General features: G+C 35.4%; 1 protein-coding gene across 11 annotated transcripts in view; it reads left to right on the plus strand.

Moving 5' to 3' along the window:
- PTPRK (protein tyrosine phosphatase receptor type K) overlaps nt 1–25,880 on the plus strand; it is a 553,251-nt gene that overhangs the window by 353,860 nt on the left and 173,511 nt on the right. The window lies entirely within an intron of this gene.

Here is a 25,880-nt window from a genome sequence, read left to right on the forward strand (position 1 = left end):
ATTAGAAATCCACATTCCTCTGTTTTGACATCACAATGTATTCACATAGAAATGATTGACACTTTACATTTATCTTGCTGTCTTCACAACAGGTTAAGAAGGATTTTGACAGAAAAAAATAGACTTTATTGGCACCAATGGACCTTAAGTGTTATTGGACCTCTTTTTATTTCATTTTCCTTTAAAATACAAAAGTTAGAAATCGATTTTTCAGAAAGTTGTATGAACTTTTCATTCTGTGATTTCTTTCAAAAACCATATTGGATTATGATGTTTTATGAAAAGAGTTCAGATAGGGTGTTTTATGCAATTTTTATTTTATATCTTAAATATAAAATTAGCTTGCACCACTGGCTTAGAAATTGTACTAACTGAAGTCATCCAGCTTTATCATTTTTTATACAGAAATACAGCAGTTAGGAGTAAACCTCACTGGTGGATTGTTATACCGGTAAAGAAACTGGCTGACAAAAGTTCTTTGGAGCTTCTATATGTAGACAGTGGAAAGTTTCTTGTCGGGGACTTTGATCTACTTGGATCAAAAAGATGAAAAATTAAATCTTGAGACATTTTCATACCTTTTGGTATGAGGTACACTCAATATTCAATTATTCAGATAGATGAAACTGACAACTTAGGTTTCAGAGTCGCTTCTTTCTATAATGGCCTCTACTTCTTTTTTCATGAAAGTCATTTTTGTTCTCTGTTGAATTTTATAGCCCTTCAAATCTAAAGAGAGGCATTGCAGTAGTGTCTTTTGTCACCCAAAACTAATTTTGACCTCATTGACAACTCCATATACATTCAGAAATTAAAAGGAGTGCTATATAGTAAATCAAGAACAGTGCATTTGGCCCCCAAAATGGTTTTCGTGTATATTAGTCCTCAGGAATTACAAAGAACTTCAGAAATTATCACCTGAGAGATGAGACGCTGCCAACTATTAAATTTTCCAGGTGCATATAGAAAGAGATAGTATATATCTAAGAGAATGAAATGGAAGAAATAAATAGGTTTCCATTTCAAATGGCAAGGGAGAAAAAAACTATAGTAAATGACTATTTGATAAAGGTCAGGGAAGAGGAAAGGAGGACTCGGAGTGGCCACTGTGTGAAGATGTTTTGAGTTACTTAGAGAGTCAAATATTTGAGAGTACTAGTGCTTCATGTGGGTTTGGTGAAGAAAAAGAATGAGAAATGAGAAGTAGAAACTGGAATGTTTATGTAGACCTCTGCAATTTAACGCCTGGTGATTTATTTTAAAATGTCTGTGTGTTGTGGATAAAACATTCAGACTTTCCTCAGTGGCCTTGTTCCTTCACTATTAAATGTGTGCCTTGTTCACTTCCCAGGGTGAACACAGGAAGTCATTAAGCACTAGACAGAGAGGCCATTCATTTAAAAAGTTGACATTTTATCATGGATGCTTTAAAAATTGTTTTTCTTGACTATTCATATTTAATGTCTTAGAATGAAAGGTAAAATTAGACACTCAAATGATTGTATAATGCTTTTGGCCATTCACAAACTGACTAATAATCCAGAACAGACAATCAAATCACTGATATTAGAGGAACATCATTTTTGGTTCTGCTTGTGTTCTAGTCAAATATGATGTACTTCATATGTTTACTTTACATGTATATACCAATAGAATATAATATAAATCAATAAATGATAGTAAGGAAAATAATAAATATGTTTTCAGAAATGAGATAATCCTGACCAGTCTTAAAACACTTTTTCCATTTTTTTAAAGACTTTATTTATTTATCAGAGAGAGAGAGAGAGCACTTACAAGAGTGAGGAGGAGGAGCAGAGGGAGGGAGTGGGGCAGGGAGCCTGTCCGAGTTGAAGGCAGACGCTTAACTGACTGAACCACCCAGGTGCCCTCATTTTCTCTTTAAAAAGAGAAACTGATGGATGTTGAAAAGATGCAATCATAATCAAGAAAATTAAGGAGAATATGAAAGATCAGTAGCCTGTGCTCAGACATGGAAACGTAAGAATTCTCCAGTGTGGTCTACAGCAACATACTGTGATCAGATCATTTTATAGAAAAACCAAGGGGGACATTGAAAACTTATAAACAATGTCATCATAGTTCTGAATTAGGATAAGCAATTATAGACCTGTATTCATTTAAATTCTCACAATAATGGCATGTTAAAAGCAAAGAAATTGAAACAGAGAGGAGTTAGGGGACTCCTTTTGAGGTACACAGTTACTAAAAGAGGAAGCCCTGATTTAAACTGAGGCAGCCTAGCTCCGTAATTCATATTCTTAACCCTGATACTCTGCTGTCTCTCTGATGTACAGACACGAATGCCTGCATACAGGCAGAGACATACGTAAGCAAGCAATAAAGTAAGAGTCATTTAAAAGTGGGTCCTGAAAATTCTATACACTTACGGGATTATCTTATATTAAGTTTATATTCTTATAATAACTACTTTATATTGGGGCACCGGGGTGTCTGAGTAGGTTAAGCCTCTGCCTTCGGCTCAGATCATGGTCTCAGGGACTTGGGATCGAGCCCGCATCTGGCTCTCTGCTCAGCAGGGAGCCTGCTTCCCCTCTCTCTCTGCTGGCCTCTCTGTCTACTTGTGATCTCTCTATCTATATCAAATAAATAAATAAAAATTAAAAAAAACCCCTGCTTTATGTTGTATTTAATTTTTGTTGCTAATGGACATTAAGTTTTGTTGTCCATATTAACAAATATTATTGAACCTTATATATACCTTCTATTTAGTTTGGGTTTCTGGAAATTACACATCTTTTTTTTTAAATTTCAGGTACAATTTATAAAGCATTAGCTTATACTAGGAATTAGAACTTTGTCACAGATTATAGCAAAATATTTAAGATGACCAAGCACAGCATACTCACAGTAAATCATGAGAAAAAGCCATAATCAAAACTATAAAAATTAAGACTTTACAATAATTGCTACATGGGTATAGAACTTACAGTTAAACCTGGTGTTTGCATCCAAAGATATATAGACTGACCGACTGACAACTGAATCGTGCTTATTCATGTCTCTCTCACCACTGAGGACTGCTTTTTAATAATCATTTAGTTTGTAGTAATACATTCCTGAAATTGCACTTTTTAATTTATCCAAGCTTTTGTGGCCCTTTCAAGAAATGACGGATACCTGCATCTGGAGAAGGAAATACACAGATGGAGCCCAAATCGTCTCCTAACACCAGAAACTAAGGAAGCTGTGAAAGGTTGCTAGGTTGTGTCACAGTGACAGAGCTTGAAATTGCTTCCACTTGCCAAAATTAGGATATTCTGAGAAAAAACTAAAAGGAATGAAGGAAAGAATAATATAAGAAGGGAATGGGGAAAAAAGAAAGGAAGGAAAGAACTGTAATAGATTAAATTGTATGAAATATGTTAAAAGTTTTAAGTTCATAACAATACTTAAAAATTGACATTAATAATCTTTGGGTGATATTAGGAAACCAACACATTACTCTGAGAACTTGTAAATGTAGGGAACACATCAAACATTTGACCTGCCTTTCCTGTGTTAGCTATAATTCAGGGTATCTAGCTGAAGATAGACAGCTCTCTTTAAAGGATTATTCCAACCTAAGGAATAAAGAAGAAATGAGAATTATAATATTTCCACTTTGCAAAACTCAATGAAAGAATGGCTCTACTTGATGGTCATCAATGACTATTAATATCACATAAAGAGCAGCCATTGAACATTTTTTGCCTCTGATAGAAGTACACAGCGCCTATGAAATATTCATGCCAAAAAATTCAAGCCCAAATCTGATCCAGCTGCTATAGCTAACTACCAGTTTATAGGAAATTCTGGGCACTGAGATATGTGTAAATAATACTAAGCATATATAAGCAGAAAATATATAAGCATATATATATTATATATATTATATATATATAAGCATATATAAGCAGAAAAATCTAGAACAAAGTCTATAGAATAAATGATCTAATCTTAGTTATCAATCCTTAGTTATCGATCTAAGGATTGATGTGAAAGAGAGGACTTATATATTAAAATGACCTTGAAAAATGTATTAACCAAATGGACATTATTTAGATCCAGATTTGAACACCTCAACTAATAATTAAAACTAGGTACCATGAGGGTTTGTTATATTTTTCTCTCTACTTTTCCATATACTTCACATTTCCATGACAAATATAAAAATGAAATATAACTTTGTGCATCAAATTGCATTTTCCTCTTGTACCACTACCCAAGTAACAAATTTTGAGGATTTGTAAGAGCTGGAATTGGGTTATCATTTTCATTATTTTTGATATTATCTCTAGTTGCATGTTTATTTGATCTTTGATGAAGTAATTCCTTAGATGAATCATTTATTTATTTCAGATCTACAGTTGGTTTTAATTATTTGTATTTTATTATGATCAGAAAATGTGGTAGTAGGATTTATGCCTGTTCAGAGCTTATTAAATCTTTATTCATTAACCAAGTAAATGATTTTTTTGCATGGATATGTGGATTCTTCTCCTTTAAAAAGTAGCATTTTGTCATTATTCAGTTTTCTTTGTCATTATATTATTAATGTCTTCTATATCATTTTTGGTTATAAGTGATCTTTTAGAAATGTTAATGATCATTATCAATAAAAATGAATTTCAATTAATTTTTCCTTTTTTCACTGATTTTTGCTATTGCTATTCTAATACTATAATCTCCATGACATAAATATTAATGATTTATTATGAATTGAATTGTCTCTTTTGTCCATATATAATATCTGTTATTAATTAATAATATATTGATTATTAACAAATGCCTGTAAATGTGACATGCAAATTAGATCACTAAATTATACATAATCATGACCTATCTGTTAAGTCTTAGCCGATAACCCTGACTCAGCTTTCTCTCTCCTTACGGAATTTTTCATCATACTCATAGCCTGATCCAGTCATAAATCAATTCTTAGCTGAAGAATACATGCCTCTGAATCCCTAATCTTCCATCATCATTATTGATAGTATTTATGGAGTTTCACTTTTTTCTTGGGACCGTGGAGAGTGAAGCTTACTTTGATAAATGGAAGCCCTAACCACACCTTTATACAGGTTGTCATAATCCCTTTTTTAGCTATTTTAATATTTCAGAGGAAAAGGGCCATTTTTTTCATGGGAATATTGAATGAATAAATTTCCATCCAATGAAATGATTAACAAGGCCTTGCTGAATTTTATATTTTTCATTTAGCAGGCATTGTGTCTAAAACGTCATTGTCTGACAGACCAGCAATGTAATAATACGTTTATCTTAAATTCTTCCTAAGCCAACTGATTCTTAAAGGGGGAGAGCATATTTACTTATATTCATTGTAACCTGAAGGATGGATTTCAATCTATAGAACTGTGGTAAATAAATAAAATGTCATGCTAATTGTAGTTTGAATGGTCAAGTCACCTTCTGGTAGTACCTTTTTATACCCCAGGAATCTAAATCACATTCTGCAAAGAACATTTTCTTTCTTCTGGTAGCAAATACATAATACACTCTAACTAATAATGGAAAACCCACAAGCTAGATAAAGATGAACATGATTAAATGGATTTACTTATTTTTCTTATACTATATATTAATAGCTTTCTCAACTATGTCCTAGGGGCTGCTGCACATTGTTCTATATACCTAACTGAGAAAATTGTCTCTTTTAATCACACAGTGTTCACCCTCCTGCTATTTTTCTCCTTTGCCTGTTTCTCTCTTGTCTCTGATCTTTTGATTGTGATTTCACATGTAATACATACCAATTATTTGTATTTTTTCTCATTAATCAACTTAAATTAGAAAGTTGGAAGGCTTATGACAGATTGTAGTTGACTTGGATTATTTAATTTTACAAAAGAGCAATTGGTATATTAGGATTGTGGGTTCCGATCTCATACCGGACCCAGGTAGGTCACTAGTGCTCCCTCTGGTTGAAGTAGTGCATATTGAGAATTCTGTCACCTTTCTCTCTTCCTGAGTTGCTCCCACTTTGTGAATCACAACATAGAAAGGCTACTCTCTAGCATTCTGCAACTCTCTAGGCAAACTTTTTCATTTCCAGTCACCATTTTGCCACCAAGGTCATGCTTTTCCCTTTTTCCTCTACCACCATCTTTGGTGACTAAACTGTCAGCCAAAACAGACAGCTCATTTCTTAGAGTATCTGTTTTTAAATGCATCCATCCATGTATTCCTAGACCCTTTGATATCTCAACTTACTGCCTCAAGCTCTTTCTCTCCACAACGCAGATTCTAATTTTTTCTATTCTCATTATAAACCCCAATTCAGTGGTTTCTCCTAGCTTGCCCACCTCCCTTGCATCAGGTTCTGTTACTTGACTATTTTCTACTGTACCCTCTGGCTACCTTGCCAGGCCTCAGCCTTCAATAAGCTGCAGGATCCCCCTTCCTGATACCATGTGACCAGAAGTCCCTGTATGGACTGACTTTAGTACAAGCCCAGTCTACCATCAGCGCTTTCGTTCATCTGTATTTTTAAACAGATTTCTTTTAAACACCCACCCTCTCTCTTAACTCTTAGTTGAAAATCTCACCTTTGATTCTAATGGGAAAAATAAAGCCGTCTGCTCTCAACTCTGATTCTTCTTTCTTCTCTCTCTTCAGTATAACGTTTTTCAGAATTTATTTCCTCCTCCCTTCCTCCTGACCCTGTGGCTAGTGTATCCTCTCTGCTTTCCAGGTGTGATAACCCCTTCCATAGTCCACTTAATCTTAGCTGCTTATATCTTTCCAGAGACATTTTCCTTCAAATATTTCAGCTTAGCTAGTTTTCTCTACCCATTACACCACTTCTTCAAAATAGCCTACAAATACTCATATTCTTAAATCTTTTTATCAAAGAAAAAAAATCTTTTATTTTGACCCCAACTTTTCCTCACAGTGCTCTGTCCTTTTCTTTCTTCACTAATAGAAGTCTCAAAAGAATTTCCTTTTTATACTCTACTTTTTGTCTGTATAGCTTTTACTCACTCATTCATCATCTATTATTCTGTTTCTTTGACCACTCCATTAAAACTTCTTTTAGAAGTTTTAGAAGTAACAACTTTCTAATAGGCAACTGTAACTCATTCCTCTTAGATACCACCCTCCCTAGAGAAGTTTTTATGTAAAATACAATAAACATAGGTTTATAGGATATGCATGTCACTTGCCACATAGGGGTGTGTGTGTGTGTGTGTGTGTGTGTGTGTGTGTGTACTGTTCAAGATTTGATTCAGGATTTCATCTGTGAAGAATTTATTGTCTTTCCTACCATCTGGTGGGGATCATCTCATTAGATAGGTGTTGATCTCTGTCTGGGTTCTTTTATTATTTGTATTTTCTTTATGTATCTGATAGACAATATAATGTGCTAAGGAAATGCCTAAAACTACAGGTTAGATTGAAAGACTATCTTTCTTTAAGAATATCTTAATGAGTTCTCTCTCCACCCTTCCCTCCTTTGCCTAATTATTTTTATATAGTTGTATTAATCTGTTAAATGATATAGTATATCAAGCATATAGGACTTTCTTGAGTTGTGACTGTTCGGAATACCTGACAAATGGACTGGAGTAAAGCTGAAATCCATACAATTGGGAAAAATATTTTTCTCTCTATTTTGGCTTTTCAAAGTTCTGTCTATCCATTAACTTCCAATTTGGCTTTTAAGAGATCTGGAAATTCACGTCACTTTAACAAACATTTATTGAATTCCTAAATGACAGGCTTCACACTTCTGGTAGCTCAATCAAAATTACTTTTTTACCTTGAATTCCTTTAGTATTTTCTTTTGTTCCAACCAAAACGCTATTACATGATATTCCAGATTTGAGTTATTGACTAATTATAATAATAGCTGACATTTAAATGCATACTTCTCTTTCCCAAATATTATGCTAATCACCTGACTTACCTCACGTCTAATCCCTCAGTACAAACCTGAAAGTCAATGTTGTCCTCCCAGAGTGATTCAGAATAAACACCGGAAGTTTAACTAAATTCTCCTAGATCACCTAGACTCAGTTACGCTGTGACCTTGAATTTGTTTTCAAGCTTAGCACTTCCCTCCTCCCATATTTATATATTTATAAGTCTATGACTCCTTAATAAAAATGTGAGATCAAGGAAGGAAGGGATAGATAAACAGATGTTTATGTAATGTGATGAGAGCACATTTTGAGAGCACTGATAGCAGTCACTGTTTGAAAGTTGCAGGAAAGCAGGGAAGGCTGAACAGAAGGAGTGGCATGTGGGATGCCTCTGGAAAGATGAGCAAAAGGGCAGGCAAGAGAGGGAAGGGGTGACATACTCCTGCGAGAAAGAATGGTGAGTGCAAAGTACAGACTCTTCAGAGTTCAGAGTTCAGTGAACCTAGAATATAGGGCAGATACCAGTTTAGTTGTTTTGATTATTTGCTTCACAAACAATGGAAGAGTTATGTAGCTCCTCTCTCACATCCAGTTGTTTAATTTTTTTAAACACTCAATTTATTTGGCCCATTGCCTTGTTTTTATTTGTGAAAGTCAAAGGGAGTAAAATCAGAAGTGATTTTATATGATATTAAAAGCTTAAAAAAGCAACACTCAGCCCCATATAGTAATTATAGATCTGTTACCTCATCTTTACCCCAACCCCTGGGGGTTTTACTTGTTGGCTTGCTGTTAATATTGATTGTAGCAAGAAATCACAGCCAAATCCACTGACCTTCTTGGCATCCTCTGTAACCCAAATTGGTACTAATGAATGTCTTAAGACTACACCCTGCTTCCAGCCCTGGAGCAAGCATTCTGTTTCTTTGACCCCCGGGAATGATAAGAATCATGTAGGGTTACTGAGGAAGATCTCAGAATTCTTATGAATTCCTGGCATGTGATAATGTTCAGAATACCGTTCCACGTAGTCAAGGTCTGCAAGTAGCTGAAGGGGATCTCAGTTTGGCAATGATTATTTCCTCTCTTGCCTATCATTTATTTGCACAAAAATCCAAAGCTGATTTACTTGGGGCTGAAAGGTGGAGAGAGAGAAAAGTGATGAGAGGAATGGGCTTTAATATCTCAATATAGAAAATTATACTAAGAACATTATATAAAGCTTCCATTTATTGAAACTTTGCCTCCATTTACAGAGACTTTATCAAGTACTGGGTTCTTTTTTTTTTTTAAATTTTTTATTTTTTATAAACATATATTTTTATCCCCAGGGGTACAGGTCTGTGAATCACCAGGTTTACACACTTCACACAAGTGCTGGGTTCTTTACCAAGTACTTTGCACACCTTATCTGTTTTAATTCTTACAACTACCCTATGATATATGTATTGTTAACCTCATTTAAAGTAAATGAAGATATTGAAGATAAAACATTCTCGAACTTAGATAAGTATCACCCAGTGAATACTAGATTGAGATTGGATCCTATACCGTCAGATTCTAAACTATCCACTGCATGTGGGCAACACTACATTGCTACTGCAACATAACAGGTATTCAAACATTAAAATATTATTCCTAAGTCAGACAAATCTAATTTGTAGCACGTTTCATATTTAATATGATTATTTTAGTGCGATTACTATTATTATCATCAATGTTAATTTTTCATTAGCTATCTGAAGTCATAAAGATTTTAAATGATAATCAGTGACTGCCTATGCTGTGGTATCAAGCAGGCTGATTCAGTTCATGGTTCCTTTTCATTAAAATGCATCAACCATTTATGTACGATATGGTACATGAATTCCCCTTGAAATCATGGAAACAGGTAATTAAATTCTGTCATTCCCCCAAACTTTGGCTTTGTTCTTTTCCTGGAAAGACATTATATAATCTTAGAGTAAACCAGATCTCATTCCCCCAAAGTTAATTAACATGCAAATAAATTTCCGACACACTAGTGATTGTTCTCGCTAAGTAAATCAGTGTAGCTAGAAATATTTTAAAGCAGAACTTTAAAACATTTTTTTCATAATATTAAAATATTTTGGAAAAATTACAAAGATAAAAAAGTGAAGACTGATACATTCCCATTGCACAATTTGGCAGTTCTTGGTTTCTGCTCTAATTGGTACCTTGAAGAAATGCTAATAATATATCAGTAACCTATTAAAAATATCATGTTTCTTCAAGAAATAGATAAGTCAGTGCTAATGGTCAGCATTCACCATTTGAGTTGGAAGGATTATAGAGGAACATTTGTATTTTCTCCCTATAAAGGGAGGATTACCTTCTAAAGTTACTCAACACAGGAATCACTGGTACTTGCCACATCATTGCTTGAGCAGAAATTCTTTTTCTTAAAATTATTTTTATTAACATATAATGTATTATTTGCCCCAGGGGTACAGGTCTGTGAATCATCAGGCTTCCACACTTCACAACAGTCACCATATCACACAACGTCCCCAATGTACAAAATCCATACCCCTTCTCCCCCCTGCAACCCTCAGTTTGTTTTGTGAGAGTAAGAGTCTCTTAGGGTTTGTCTCCCTCCCGTTCCCATCTTGTTTCATTGTTTCCTTCCTTACCCCTCCCACTCTGCCTCTCAAATTCCTCATATCAGGGAGATCATATGATAATTATCTTTCTCTGATTGACTTATTTCGCTCAGAATAATACCCTCTAGTTCCATCCATGTTGTTGCAAATGGCAGGATTTCATTTTTTGATGGCTGCATAGTATTCCACTGTGTGTGAGTGTGTGTGTGTGTGTGTGTATCACATCTTCTTTATCCATTCATCTGTTGATGGATATCTAGGTTCTTTCCATAGTTTGGCTGTTGTGGACATTGCTGCTATAAACATTCGGGTGCACATGCGCTTTCAGATCACTACATTTGTATCTTTAAGGTAAATGCCCAGTAGTGCGGTTGATGGGTCATAGGGTAGCTCTATTTTCAACTTTTTGAGGATACCCTATGCTGTTTTGCAGAGTGGCTACACCAGCGTGCATTCCCACCAAGAGTGGGAGGGTTCCCCTTTCTCTGCATCCTTGCAAACATCTGTCATTTCCTGACTTGTTAATTTTAGCCATTCTTAACTGGCATGAGGTGGTATCTCATTGTGGTTTTTATTTGTATTTCCCTGATGCCGAGCAGTGTGGAGCACTTCTTCACGTGTCTGTTGGCCATCTGAATGTCTTCTTTGCAGAAATGTCTGTTCATATCCTCTACCCATTTCTTGATTGGATTATTTGCTCTTTGGGTGTTGAATTCAATAAGTTCTTTATAGATTTTGGGTACGAGCCCTTTATGTGATACATCATTTGTGAATATCTTCTCCCATTCTGTCAGCTGTCTTTTGACTTTGTTGACTATTTCCTTTGATTTGCTAAAGCTTTTGATCTTGATGAAGTCCCGATAGTTCATTTTTGCCCTTGCTTCCCTTGCCTTTGGCGAAGTTTCTAGGAAGAAGCTGCTGTAGCTGAGGTCAAAGAGGTTGCTGCCTGTGTTCTCCTTAAGGATTTTGATGGATTCCTATCTCACATTGAAGTCTTTCATCCATTTTGAGTGTATTGCTGTGTGTGGTGTAAGGAAATGGTCCAGTTTCATTCTCCTGCATGTGGCTGTCCAATTTTCCTAACACCATTTGTTGAAGAGACTGTCTTTTTTCCACTGGACATTCTTTCCTGCTTCATCGAAGATTAGTTGACCATAGAGTTGAGGGTCTATTTCTGGGTGCTCTATTCTGTTCCTTTGATCTATGTGTCTGTCTTTGTGCCAGTACCATATTGTCTTGATGATGATAGCTTTGTAATAGAGCTTGAAGTGTGGAATTGTGATGCCACCAACTTTGCCTTTCTTTTTCAACATTCCTCTGACTATTCGAGGTCTTTTCTGTTTCCATATAAATTTTAGGATTATTTGTTCTGTTTCTTTGAAAAAAATGGATGGTATTTTGATGAGGACTGCATTAAATGTGTAGATTGCTTTAGATAGCATACACATTTTCATAATATTTGTTCTTCCAATCCATGAGCATGGAACGTTTTTCCATTTCTTTGTGTCTTCCTTGAGTACTTTATAGTTTTCTGAGTAGAGATTCTTTGCCTCTTTGGTTTGGTTTATTCCTAGGTTTCCTATGGTTTTGTGTGCAATTATAAATGGGATCGACTCCTTAATTTCTCTTTCTTCTGTCTTGCAGTTGGTGTATAGAAATGCACCTGATTTTTGTGCATTGATTGTATATCCTGACACCTTACTGAATTCCTGTATGAGTTTTAGCACTTTTGGAGTGGAGTCTTATGGGTTTTCCACATAAAGGATCATATCGTCTGCAAAGAATGAGAGTTTGACTTCTTCTTGGCTGATTCAGATGCCTTGTTATTTGTTTATTTGTTGTCTGATTGCTGAGGCTCAGGCTTCTAGTACTATGTTGAATAGCAGTGTTGATAGTGGACTTCCCTTCCGTGTTCCTGACCTAGGAAAAACTCTAAGCTGTTCCCCATTGAGAATGATATTCGCTGTGGGTTTTTCATTGGTGGCTTTGATGATATTGAGGTATGTACCCTCTACCCCTGCACTTGGACGGGTTTTGATCAAGAAAAGATGCTGTACCTTGTCAAATGCTTTTTTAGCATCTATTGAGAATATCATATGGTTCTTGTTCTTTCTTTCATTAATATATTGTATCGCATTGATTTGTGGATGTTGAACCAACCTTGCAGCCCAGGAATAAATCCCACTTGGTCCTGATGAATAATCCTTTTAATATACTGTTGAGTCCTATTGGCTAGTGTTTTGGTGAGAATTTTTTCATCTGTCTTCTTTAAGGATATTGGTCTCTGATTCTCCTTTTTGGTAGGGTCTTTTTCTGGTTTTGGGATCAAAGTAATCCTGGCCTAATAAAATGAGTTAGGGAGTTTTCCTTCCATTTCTATGTTTTGGAACATTTTCAGGAGAATAGGTATTAATTCTTCTTCAAATGTTTGGTAGAATTCTCCTGGGAAGATGCTTGGCCCTGGGCTCTTCTTGTTTGTTGGGAGATTTTTGATGACTGGTTCAGTGTCCTTACTAGTTATGGGTCTGTTCAGGTTTTCTCTTTCTTCCTGGTTCAGTTTATATATCTCTAGGAATAAATCCATTTCTTCCACATTTTCAAATTTGCTAGAATATAGTTGCTCATAATATGTTCTTATAATTGTTTGTATTTATTTGGTGTTGGTTGTAATCTTTCCTCTTTCATTCATGATTTTATTTATTTGGGTCCTTTCTCTTTTCTCTTTGGTAAGTCTAGCTGAGGGTTTATCAATCTTAGCAATTCTTTCAAAGAACCAGCTCCTAGTTTGGTTGATTTGTTCTGCTGTTCTTTTGGTTTCTATTTCATTGATTTCTGCTCTGATATTTATGATTTTTCTTCTCCTGCTGGATTTAGGCTTTCCTTGCTGTTCTTTCTCCAGCTCCTTGAGGTGTAGGGTTAGGCTGTGTAATTGAGACCTTTCTTGTTTTTTGAGAAAGTCTTGTATCACCATCTACTTCCTCTCAGGACTGCCTTTTTTGTGTCCCATAGATTTTGAACAGTTGTATTTTCATTTTCATTTGTTTCCATGAATTTTTTGAGTTCTTAATTGCCTGGTTGACCCATTCATTCTTTAGTAGGATGCTCTTTAACCTCCATATTTGGATTTTTTCCACTTTTCCTCTTGTGATTGAGTTCGAGCTTCAGAACATGGTGGTCTGAAAATATGCAGGGAATAATCCCAGTCTTTTGCTACTGGTTGAGACCTGATTTGTGACCCAGTATGTGATCTATTCTGGAGAATTATCCATGTGCACTAGAGAGGAATGTGTATTCTGTTGCTTTGGGATGGAATGTCCTGTATAGATCTGTGATGTCCATCTGGTCCAGTGTATCATTTAAGGCCTTTATTTCCTTGTTGATCTTTGCTTGGATGGTCTGTCCATTTCAGTGAGGAGGGTGTTAAATTCCCCTATTATTATTGTATTATTGTCGATGTGTTTCTTTGATTCTGTTATTAGTTGGTTTATATAGTTGGCTGCTCCCATGTTAGGGGCATAGATATTTAAAATTGTTTAAATCTTCTTGTTGGACAGACCCTTTGAGTCTGATAGTGTCCTTCCTCATCTCTTATTATAGTCTTTGGCTTAAAATTTAATTGATCTGCTATTAGGTTTGTCTCCCCAGCTTTCTTTTGATGTCCATTAGCATGGTAAATTGTTTTCCACCTCCTCACTTTAAATCTGGAGGTGTCTTTGGGTCTAAAATAAGTTTCTTGTAGACAGCATATTGATGGGTTTTGTTTTTTTATCCATTCTGGTATCCTGTGTCTTTTGATTGGGGCATTTAGCTCATTTACATTCAGGGTAACTATTGAAAGATATTAATTTAGTGCCATTGTATAGCCTGTAAGGAGACTGTTACTGTATCTTGTCTCTGTTTCTTTCTCGTTTGTTACTTTTAGGCTCTCTTTTTGCTTTGAGGACCCCTTTCAATATTTCCTATAGGGCTGGTTTGGTGTTTGCAAATTCTTTCAATTTTTGTTTGTCCTGGAAGCTTTTTATCTCTCCTTCTATATTCAATGATAGTCTAGCTGGATATAGTATTCTTGGCCACATATTTTTCTTATTTAGTGCTCTGAATATATGATGCCAGATCTTTCCGACCTGCCAGGTCTCCATGGATAAGTCTGCTGCCAATCTAATATTTCTAGCATTGTACGTTGCAGACTTCTTGTCTGAAGCTGCTTTCAGTATTCTCTTTGTCACTGAAACTTGTAAGTTTTACTATTAGATAATGGGGTGTGGACCTATTTTTATTGACTTTCAGGGGGGTTCTCTGTGCTTCCTGGATTTTGATGCTTGTTCCCTTTGCCATATTAGGGAAATTCTCTAGTATCATTCACTCCAATTTACTTTCTGCCCCTCTATCTCTTTCTTCTTCTGGGATCCCGATTATTCTAATATTATTTCATCTTATGTTATCACTTAATCTCTTGAAATCTCCCTTCATGGTCCAGTAGTTGTTTGTCTCTCTTTTGCTCAGGTTCTTTATTCTCTTTCATTTGCTCTTCTATATCACTAATTCTCTCTTCTACCTCATTTATCCTAGCAGTAAGAGCCTCCATTTTTTATTGCACCTCATTAATAGCTTTTTTCTACTTGGTTAGATTTTAGTTCTTTTCTTTCTCCATAAATGGATTTTATTTCTCCAGAAAGGATTTCTCTAATATCTTCCATGCCTTTTTCAAGCCCAGCTAGCACCTTGAGAATCATCATTCTGAACTCTAGTTCTGACACATTACCAATGTCTGTACTGATTAGGTCCCTAGCCTTAGGTACTGCATCTTGTTTTTTTTGTGGTGAGTTTTTCTGCCTTGTAATTTTATCCAGATAAGAATATATGAACAAGAGAATAAAATACTAAAAGGGTGGGAAACACCCCAGAAAAATGTACACTAACCAAATCAGAAAGGACCCAAAAGCAGGTGGAGAAGAAAAGGGGGAAAAAAAGAAAAAAAAAAAATATATATATATTTATATATATATTAGACTGGTGAATAGAACAGTGCCACCCACTTGCTTTTGGGTGTATTTTGGTCTCTTATAAGAAACTATCTCCCAAAATTTTAAGGAAAGAAAAACTTATATATATATACCAAAATAAGGGTAAACACGATGAAGGGATAGAATATGACTGTAAAGATGAAAATTTTAAAAAAAAGTTTTAAAAGAGGAATCGATAAGCTAAGTTGTTTGGAAAAAGGAAAAGATGAAAATTAAAAAAAAAATTCTAAAAGGAATCGATAAGTTGTTTGGAAAAAGGAAGAAAAAAAGGGAGAAAGAGAGAGAGAGGAGAATGTGCTCATGCTGGAGACTAGAACAAAGCCCTGTGTTAGATTTAGGGTATATTTTGATCTATTAGAAGAAATTGTATCCTAAAATTTTTTAGGAAAATAAAAAACCTATACATATACAAAAAATAGTGTTAAATACAATGAAGGGATAAAATATAACTATAACAATGAAGGTTTAAAATGATTTTTTAAGAAAGGTATTGTTAAGATTAACTAAAAACTGTTAAAAGAGGAAAAGTTAAAAAAACCAGGAAAAAAAGTTTTAAAAATTTAGCTTTGCAAGACTAAAGGATTATGGGGAAAAAGCCATGAATTCTGTGTGTTGCTTTCCCCTAGCTCTGGCACTCCACTGTTCTCCTTGATCAGTGAGCCTGGTCTTGGCTGGATGTTCTTATAGATCTCCTGGGGGAGGGGCCTGTTGTAGTGAATGTCAAGTCTCTTTGTCTGAGGCAGTGTTGCACCACACTTGCCAGGGTCCAGGCTAAGTAATCTGCTCAGGTTTGCTCTCAGAAGCTTTTGTTCACTGATGGCTTTCTGTAGAGCTCTGAAGGACAGGAATGAAAATGGTGGCCTCCCAAACTCCATCCTGGAGGAGCCGAGAACTCAAGAACTAAGGGCCCCACTTCTTAGTGCACCCTCGAGATAAGCAATCACTCCTGTCTCCCTGGTGTCTGGCTGTGCTGTATACTCACCCAGCCTGTGACCAAGCATTTCTGTCTCTCGTGCACAGTTCCGTTTGGAGTCTCCGAACCCAGCAGATTCCTGTTGCGCTGCTCCTCCCAGAGGAGGAGGGTGAGTTTCCCCAGATTTGCCACTTGTGGGATCTCTGCTCAAAGAACAGTGGTCTGACTGTACCTTGGATCATGGCTTAAGGTATCCCTGATCTGAAAGCTCGCTCCTTGGCTCTGTCTCTGTATTTGGCTTCCGCACTCTGATACCTGGGAAGTCTGCCATACTCATATACCCCCAATCTTTCTGTGACCCCATGAGACCTAAGAGTGCACTGTTTCTGCAAGGGTTCCACCCCCACTTAACCTCTGGAGTGATGTCCCTCAGTGGAGTAGACTTTTACAAGTCTTAATTTTGTGCTCTGCTGCTCCACCGCTTGTCTGGAGCCAGCCCCTCCCCTTGCAGTCTATCTTCCCATGGCTTCGGATTCACTTCTCCTCACGTCCTACCTTTCAGAAAGTGGTCATTTTTCTGTTCCTAGAATTGCTGCTCTTCTTCTCTTCTATCTCCCGTTAAGTTTGTAGGTGTTCGGAATGGTTTGATAACTATCTAGCTGAACTCCTGGGACCTGATGTCATATCATTCTGCTACTCCTCCGCCATCTTGCCTCTCTTTTCAAGGATCGTAACATAATTTCAACATCAGGTCTGGTGTTGGATGATTTGAGTGTGCTATGTACATCTTTTGATGAGAGTACTTGCACACAGGAAAGCCAGAGGTAGGCTGTTGCGGGTGTGGTTGATATAGCAGCTCAACTTCTCCAACTCATGTAATTTTCCTATTAGCGATCCCAGAGTTGTCTTGGCCCAGGCTTCACAACTTCACACAGCCATGTTCAAAGGCATGCAGTGGAGTAAAAATTCTTTAAGAGAAGAATTTTTTTGCTATTATGACTTACTCTAATTCCATACTGGCTTACATACTAGCCTTTTACATAATATATTCTAGTGAAATGTTTGAATGTATATTTTTAAATTCCAATAATCTGGGTTTTCTACCTCATAAAACAACCCTTTTTATTCTCAGACAGCATCTACCTACTTAAGGAAAATTCTCTTTCACACTTCTAGCACTAGATAACAAAACTCTAAATCTTCCATGATGACCTTGCAGGGGAGTTCATCACTCAAACAAGTTTATCATCTTAAAATATGATACAGAGACCTGAACTCTTCTTGCAGTGGTTCAACCAATGCTGCAGGTAACAGATTTTTCTCCTCCCTTTTTCCTAACACTAAGATTATATTGTAATTGTTGGCAACCATTTTCTGGCTCAGTGTACCAGTCAACTTGAATTCTTGCATGTCCTTTGTTATTTCTCTCCATCACATTATTATATAAATCGTCCTTTTAATCTTCTCCACAACAAAGAAGATTCTGTACATTTTAAGGGCCCTGAGATGGAAGAAATTGAGCAGGAAGAAAAACCTTTTCTTTAATGGATATAAGGAGAAGAGATGACTAAAAACTATAAATATTAGTGATTTTTGGTCTATTAAATAATTTCCTATGCAGAGCACTTTGTCACTTCTCAGGTTTTATTGTTTGTTTGGTTTTTTATCTTACGTTATTTTCATATGAACTGTTGTTGAGCCAGGGCATCTACACATTTATTTGAATGAGAGAGTTTTAAAAACACAACTGCATTACTCTGTTTGGCCCTCAATGAAGAGCCAATGAAGATTTCTCTGTATGAGTATTGAAAACTATTGATCTTTACTTATAACATCCATTTTCTTTTCAAAGCGTGGTGCTTATTCCTAATGATATTATGTTTTCATCAGTTGTATAGTCTTAGAACTCTGCAAAATTCATAGATATTTAGATGATGTTTCTCTGCTGGAAGAGTGGCATTATTGAACTTGTTTGAATAATTAATGTCTGAAGGACCATCCTGGAAAAAGAATTAGGGTGGGTTTTTTTTGTTTTTTTTTGTTTTTTTTAGTGCCAAAAAGATGGCTTCTTGTAATTTTAAATACAAGAACTATAGAGAAAAATCTAGCGACTTAGCTTTAAGCAGATTATGACTGGACTAGAATGTTTAAGCATTTCTAAGAATTATTTTTATTCATAAATGTTTTCTTTATCTGTGCACATGAACCATGTATAAATTTCATGTTCTATACCATATACATTTTTGTATTTGATAAGTAAGAATATATTTACTACTTAACCAAATAGTTAAAAATGGAAGTAATAAACTTTTTATACAAAGCAGTACCTCAGAAGATAACAGGAGAGCAAAGTGAAGTAGAAGAATGAGCTAATTAGATTGGAATAGGAAAAATGTCCCCATTTTAGTTCTCTAGTGCCTGTTTTTTCAAGCTATTCATTTGTATTAAAACATGTTTCTAATTGAAACAATTATATGATGCTTATAGATTATTGCAAATGAGATATAAAATTATTGAGTACTACACACTGCTCCACAGAATTGATATTAAAGTATTAATTTTAATACCTTGTCATGGCCTTTTATATCATATTTACATATTAGAATGTAGGAAAATACAGTTTTACCAAATTGGTGTATATATTAAAACAGTATGATAAGACACAACAACAAAAACAGATTTTTGTAAAGCAGTACAAAGGGTTTTTTAAATTTTTAAATCAGGTTAATTGTGGTATAATTTATATAGACTAGTTTGTCTTTTTAAGTATATAGTCATATGACTTATACAAATCATTACCATAATCAACATACAGAACATTTTCCTCACCCCAAAAAGGTACCTCTTGCCTTTTTGTAGTCAAGCTTCAACCTCAGTAGCTTACTGTCTCCCATCTTAGAAAAAAAAAAAGGAGTGATCTTCTAACTCCACATCCCCTGGAAGGGCCCTGATTTGCTTGGCCTAGATGAAGGACCACTCTTCCCCCAGCAACCATATGTGGAGAGTCACGTGCCATACCTGCCCCAGCTGTGGCTAAGGCTGGGTCTGTGAGCACCCATCGAATCAAACAGAGGGAAGTAGGAGAATTTCCCAGAGGATGGTTGCTGTTCCTAAAGACACAGGCGTGGAGTTCTGGGAACATAAAATAATGAATGTCAATTATTATGCTAATTTGGTAAAAATTAACTTTCAACAAGCTAGTTACAATTATTTTTTAATAGGAAATTTTTTTAATATGTTAACTGTAAAATATCTATATTGTAAATTAATAGAATATACATTATATCTAATGTAAAAATTTTTATAATGCAAATATAATCTGAAAGAATTGATGTTTAATATTTATTAAAAAATAAGGATACTCTTTTTTTATTTTTAATTCCTCCATATATAATACTTCTATTCTTGCTTGTTTACCTCAAGAATAAGAAATGTGATTTTCCCTTTTAATTTGTTTTCTTAATATTCTAAATTTTACATCAACATATTTGTTGTCTAATGTAATGAGTACACATTCAAATCAGCTTTGAATTAAAGTCAAATAGACTCAGGTCCCTTTATAAGTAAAAGAGTACTAATCTAATGAATTCACTTCTTCTTTTCTTATAAAACAGGGTGTTTTAATTGTTCATGCCTTCATTTCATTAGGTGCTTCTTTTGTATGAAAGCTCAGTACCGTTGATTTTCCCCCAAGCATCCTAACATTGTAAACCCTAGTTCTTAGGTGGCTTTTGTGAAGTAGAATTTATTTTAAGCAGCTCATCTAACAGCTAAAATTTAATCGCTACCACTATAGTACTGCCTTTCCTGAGAGAGAGAGCTGATCTCTGCTTTTCCTCCACCCCTAATTTCAGAGTACATTGTCAAGAAGTTAGTTGCAAGTGAGTATTTACAAAACTATAGAAACTTTTCACCATGATCCAGTTACCTGTGATAATACCATTCAGGTTATCTTTGGTTATGTATTTGGTGAAATTCATGCATTCATTTAATACCATTGAAGACCTACTATGTGCCAGGTAGAATTTAAATGCTGGGAACTCAACATAAAGATAGTTACTGACTTTATGGTATTGAACTCATCTTGGGAGAACAAACAATAAAAAAAAATAATTATGTAAGAATGGCAAGTAAATTATAGAAGCTGGAGGAAAAATAATGCGAGGGGATGGGAAGTGATGGCAAGGTTTTATTTTGACAGATAACCTATGATGGTCAGGGAATTTCTCTTTAAAGTAGTGATATTATAGCTGAGGTGGGTAAGATAGCGAGCAAGACTGTGGCTCTCTGGGGAAAGAATATCCCAGCAAACAACCAGAGCTGGGTCTGAAATGGATGGCGTTATTCAAAATGTGAACACTGGCCTCGTGCCCATAGCAAGATATTTCTTATTGACATGCAACAAGATAAGACAGAACTTGAGAGGAAGGTTTCATAGAAATGTGATGTTGTAAAATATGTGTAAAATCTTTTTTCTTTTTTTTTTTTTAAGATTTTATTCATTCACTTGACAGAGACAGATCACAGGTAGGCAGAGGCAGGCAGAGAGAGGGAAGCAGGCTCCCCGCTGAGCAGAGAGCCGATGTGGGGCTCGATCCCAGGACCCTGAGATCATGACCCGAGCCGAAGGCAGAGGTTTAACCCCCTGAGCCACTCAGCTGCCCCTGTATGTGTTAAGTCTTGTATTTGATAGATGGTGCATGCCTTTACATTTTATTTCATTATTGATAATTTGTTTTATTGCATTTTACAAAAATATAGGTACAGACTAGACTGGGGTACAAGGCCTGGTGCTGGTCCTTCAGCACACACAATTTGAGAAGCAGAACCAGTGGTGTGAGTTAGGAGAAGGAGGACTTTGGGTCACTTAGCTGCTGGACGATGAAGAGGTTCTCTTCTGAGTGAAAAAGAGCTAAGCTAAGAGCGAGAGTGAGGATAGGGAAAATGTGAAATGGTCCTCTAGGAGAGTGACTAGGTCAAGAAATGGTATAGTAGCCAGGTTGTGCTGACAGCCCACCTCAGTTCTATGGTTAAAAATCAAATATGAAGCCAGTCATCATGGTTATGCTTTTTCTTTTTCCCTTCGGCAACTTTCAGCTACTTCATTACAAGTGCTGAATAAGCTGAGAATAGGACTTCTCTGGGAAAGTATTAAGAGGAACAAAAGAGTTGAGAGCTTATGAAAGGATGTGATTATAATGCTCTAAGAATCTAAGCCAGATAAGGAGGGAAGAGAGGTCATAAGAGGACGATGGGCAATGAGCAGGTGGTTGGGTCAGTGGACTAGATGTTCCAGGAATGGGAGCCTTGGAGACCAGGACCTGAAGGGTGAGAAGAATGAATCAATAAGAAGGATGGTCATATTGGTCCTTTGAAAGCAAAATAATTGGTAATGATCAGGTAAAGAAGTCACCAGTTGTGGTTATAGGCTGAAATACTAATGGAGAGTCTCCTTTTTAGAATGACATAGAAAAATATAACATTACACTTTCATGCTTTAGGAGATGTCAGTCACCATTAAAAGTATTACATGTACTAATGACATTTAATGTTTCAAATCAAATAATTAATCAGGTTTTCATCAAATGATTTTATTAAGTGAATGTATAGTTCCCTTCGATTTCTGTGAGAAGTAAACCGTGTTCTGTGTTTGGTGATAAATCAGAGTACTGGAAGGAAGGAAAGAGAGTAAGGAGCTGAAGTAAATAATATTTGTGTCTGTTCTCATGTAGTTCCATGCCAATCTCTTGCTGTTTCCTTTAGCTCCTTTATGTCTGGGAAATGGAGAGGAGGCACTTAGAGTGAAGGGATCTGCATTATGGGAGAAAAAGAGAACAGTGTAATAAATTTCAGGACCAATCAGTTTTGAAAAAAAAAACAAAATACAGAATTTTCCAGTTCCTTTAAAGTAGATAAGTTTTGAAAAGCATTTGAGAAGTCAATATTTTAGCTCAGAAACCACAAATAACTTGAATAGTTATGCTACAATAATATAAAATTATATTAAGAAGCAGTGTACCAAATTGCCCCTCTTTTGCTGTGGCTTAAAATATAGCCTCTCCTGTCTATGATACTGCCAAAACCCTCCTGTGTGTGAAAAATGCATTTATATGTATGATATCAGGATACTTAGATGAGGTGTTGTGTGAATAGAAAAGCATTCACACCTTTTTAAATGTAGGCTTTATTGTTGTTATGGCTAAGATTTAGTGGTATTTTCTTTTTATTTACACATTCTAATTTTCCTGAGTCCACTTCTCTATGAAAAAAGTTCCAAATTTTTCTCTATATTATTATCTCTTTAAGAAGAAGTATATTTGCATTTGGAAGACACATATCTGTGAAAGCAATACATATACTTTGTGGTATTTATATTTGTAACATCCCATGGAATGTTGTGTTCATAATTTCCAGAGCACTTCCAGTGTTTGACTTGCCTGGGTGAGACTTGTGATGGATTTGTTCACCTTAGATGACATTTATTCCTTTTACTTCATTACACATAATCCACCTGTGTAAGATCTTAAGGCCTGTGGTCGACTTTATACTCTACTAGACAGCTTATCAGCCTCTCTGCAGGCTTCTCAATTTGAATTTTAAAGTAAAATTGAATGAATTTGTGTTGCTTGTTGAGCCCATGTTCTGAGCTCCGTCTGCTCTCTGGTTCGGGGGTGATGACTAACGAATAGAAAGCAAGCTCATGGATTGTCATTTATAATGTTTGTATTATATCTGTGTGGTCTTTATATGCATATGCACATAGACATTTATATATGCATGTACTTAAATGTGTAAATACACATAGTGATATATACCTGTATGCACACATGTATGTTAATGCATTTTTGAAGTATTTTGAGGTTAATGCATTTTTGAGCTGATTAATGATTATTAGAATTTGATGCTTGGAAGAAAAAATGTATCTTATTTTAGATGGTGCAATGTATTGTACCATATGTGTTGAAAAACTAACAAGACTTACAAAATTGAAGGTAAAGTTGGAAAACCATTTAAATGTTTTTCTTCCAGTATCTGTGTGAAAGTGAGAATTAAACAGATTATTAAAACTCATACCAGTACATTAAGAAAAGGGCAGCGTAATAGAGAACCAAGGCCAAGATAATACGCAACAATTTTATAATCAAAACAAATAAATATAAAATGCTTTTGTAGCCAAAATGGAATTAATATATTCTAGCCACTCAAAACTCTGCTTGAGAACATAGGAAAGCTTTTTAAAAGGTAGTCAGAGGCTGTAGCTCAAATTTGCCCTTAGACCTGTTGTATCTCTGATACTGCTTTAGCTGTTGGAGTACTTAGGGATTTAGTTGAGATTTGTATTGTTTTGCTTTTCTTTTTCTTTTTAAGGTAATATTTATGACTAAAATATTCTAAAATTATCTTCTTACATTCCTTTTGTTCAGAAAATCTTGTTATTCAATATGTTTTTTTGTAAATTTTATGGTAATAATCAAAGATATAAATAAGGGTGTATCTCTGTTTTTAATATATAACCCTTCCTTGATATTTGTAGAAGAATATTATTTTATCTTTGGAAATATGATATTAGTCAATAATTTGTATTGAAATTTTAATTTTCTTTGTCACGATTTTTCCCTTGAGCTATAAAGAAACTTGAATTACCAGAACTAACAGGATAAAATGTTAGTTACACATTTTCAAAGTTTGACTTATGGTATAACAGTTTTAAATGAGATTTAATGAAATACCACACAAGATAAAATAATCTAGATCTTCCTTTTTGTACTTTAATTTTAATAGGCATCAAGCCTTCATGAGTTTAATTTTTTCTCACCAATCAAGAAACCAAGATGCATTTAATAAATAATCAAAATGCACTGAGTGTAAAAGTGCAAGTCAGTAGGCTTTTCTAGAAGACAAGAGAAGTCATGAGACAGGCTTAAAGCCTTGGAAACAGTTTTTTTTTTTTTTGATACCCGCTTCTGAATGGAGTCATCTACTGCCCAGTCAAAGCAAAATGCTGTGCTCCTCTTTAGATAACTAATCTTCATATTTAAGGGATATAGATCACTTCTGCCAATATAAGACTATTTCATTAAGTGGAAACTGGGTTTTTTATGAGTTTAAAAGTATATTAAATTGCAAAAGCCAACGAAGGAATTAAACCCAAAAGTCCAACTGCATTTAGCAACCTACTTCATTTGGATCTAGTCTATTACCCTGAAAATATTTGCCTATAAATGGACATCCTAAATTATAGCCATAATAATGCTGGGAGTGTATTTAGGAGCTCAAATAATCACCTTACTCCTTCTTGAAAAGATCATTTTTCCCACAAATTACAGAAAAATCACGTGCATATGACTCTAGTCAATATCCAAATCAGTTTTGTTGTACTTATCTTAGAACCAAAGGACACCATAGCAATAATTCAGGCTGAAGATGGGACTGGTAAAGGAGAGATATCTTAGGCAGCTTTTAACATTTACTGTGAGATATTTGACTACTGTTAACTGTACTTTGAGTTACCTATTTTGAAGATAATATTTGAAATTAAAGGGAAAAAACAATTGTTATACATTTCTCAATTTACCAATTTCAAACGCCCCCTTTTCCAAATTCTGTCTCATTCCCATAGGATTATAATATAGTCTCCTCATTGTGTCCATCGACTGTAAATGAAACCTCACGTTTAGGGTTTTATCTTCAAAATGGTGTGAACGATACATTTAGCCATCATTACTCGTTTACTTTACTCATTACTCATAAACATTACTCATTTACTTCTACATTGCCAGGTATATGATGAATTCTACATAATGTCAGCATTAAAGAGTCAGGAAGCAACATGGGCATCTGCATGGAAGCCAAGGGTGCAGTAGTCTTTTAAATAGGAAGCGAGGAAATGTCTTTCTCCACTGCAGAGAAGGGAATGCTGAGATGACAGTGTCTAAGGAACTTATGGCTCTTCACAGCATTTGTTCATCCTGCTTCTGTTCTCTCAGTTTTATTTTTAATTGCTCAATGCCAGTTTATTTGGGTAAAACAAAGAAAAAAAAATTGTTCCTGGAGAAACAGAAGCAAAACTATTGTGTCCAAAGTACAAAATGCAAACCAAACATGGTATGTGACGTCAATTGAATTTGGGGTCCCCTCTCATCAACTCTTCTGTACCCCCGGAGTTTACCCAGAGCCCCTGGATGTTGATTCTAGAGTCCAGATTGCTCATCAGGAACTGTCAGTGAAGGGAGACCGGGCTTTAGGTATGTTTGTATATTAGGATTAGTCTTAGAAAGGAAGAGGGAGAGAATAGAAGGAGAGAGATTTATTGACTGCATTAACTTAATGATCAGAAGGAACCCTAATTATTCGAAAAGGCCTTCCTCAAAGTTGCATATTTCTTCATTAGCATAAAAAGTCTGTTTTCATA

Source organism: Mustela erminea, chromosome 4 (assembly GCF_009829155.1).
Source record: "Mustela erminea isolate mMusErm1 chromosome 4, mMusErm1.Pri, whole genome shotgun sequence".
In the NCBI taxonomy this organism is placed as follows: domain Eukaryota; kingdom Metazoa; phylum Chordata; class Mammalia; order Carnivora; family Mustelidae; genus Mustela; species Mustela erminea.